At 39.1% G+C, this 1,118-nt stretch overlaps 1 protein-coding gene across 1 annotated transcript in view; it reads left to right on the forward strand.

Annotated features, from left to right (window-relative positions):
- The window catches only part of INHBA (inhibin, beta A), a 15,060-nt gene that overhangs the window by 3,428 nt on the left and 10,514 nt on the right, over positions 1 to 1,118 (forward strand). The window lies entirely within an intron of this gene.

Here is a 1,118-nt window from a genome sequence, read left to right on the forward strand (position 1 = left end):
GGGGGGGGTGGGGGGTGTGGAACGGGACAGGACTCTGAGGGAATTCGATTTTTCTGACTTAGTCTTGGCTACGGATTACACTTGTTAAGCACAGACAGCCACACAGGGAGGAAGCTCTATAACCAATCTTGAGCAGAAAGTCAGGCTGCAGGGTCCTCCAAACTGTGCCTGTAAGCTGGAGTACTTGCAGTAAAGTATGGAATTGCAGAGCTGATGGTGAAAGAAATAGGGCTGAAGCCTTTTGGGGAGTTTAGCATAACAGAAAGTGTGAGCTGCAAACTACTTGAGAAGCAACGCTTACATGTAAAAATTATAGTGAAAGTTATAAAAGCAGATGAAACAGTTTTAACTTTCAGAAGTGAGGGCTTTTCTGCGGTGTTTTTTTTTGGTTGTTTTTTTTGTTCTTTAAATTTAACACAGCATCTTCAGCAATAAATAATTGCAGGGACTGTCAGATGACTTCAATAGAACCGGACAAGTTGCTGTAGCTGATCCAATTTGTAATACAGACTTCTGCATACTGGAAAAAAAGATTTTGTTCCTAAAACACTCCTGCCAAAAAATGCAACCTTGGTAGCGTATGTTTTGAACTCTTTCATAGTTCTATTTTCCCTAACCATGCCACAGTAAGAATACAGATATTTCCTAAGCAATGGGTTAAGAGTCACATCAACTGCCTGTAGGAAACAGCTCTAAAGTTGCACTTTACCTTGTTCCTACATGAATGGGACCAGAACCCATTTTAATTCAATATATATGTATCTGCATATCTATATCTGTTAGTATATGTGAGTATGTTTACATATATATCAATAGCAGTATCTTGCACTAACTCTATCATGTAACTAAAAGCAACTTTTTATGATGCCGTCTAGCCAAAGCATTTTTCCTGTTGCCAAGACCGTTTTAAAAGAATGTCATTGTTTTGTTTGGTACAGCATATGGTAGGCAAAGTATGCAAAGGAACTCCAAGCATTTTTGTTTAAAACTTTGCTGCAGCAGTATAAACAATTAAGACAACACTCAGAGTTTCCAGTCCTGAAAACCTGTTGACTCAGATGTTCTGTTTGCAGGGAAGCCATGCACAAGAAGTGTGCATGCTTTTAAGAGCAGACATT

This window comes from Apaloderma vittatum, unplaced genomic scaffold (genome assembly GCF_000703405.1).
Source record: "Apaloderma vittatum isolate BGI_N311 unplaced genomic scaffold, ASM70340v1 scaffold30131, whole genome shotgun sequence".
In the NCBI taxonomy this organism is placed as follows: domain Eukaryota; kingdom Metazoa; phylum Chordata; class Aves; order Trogoniformes; family Trogonidae; genus Apaloderma; species Apaloderma vittatum.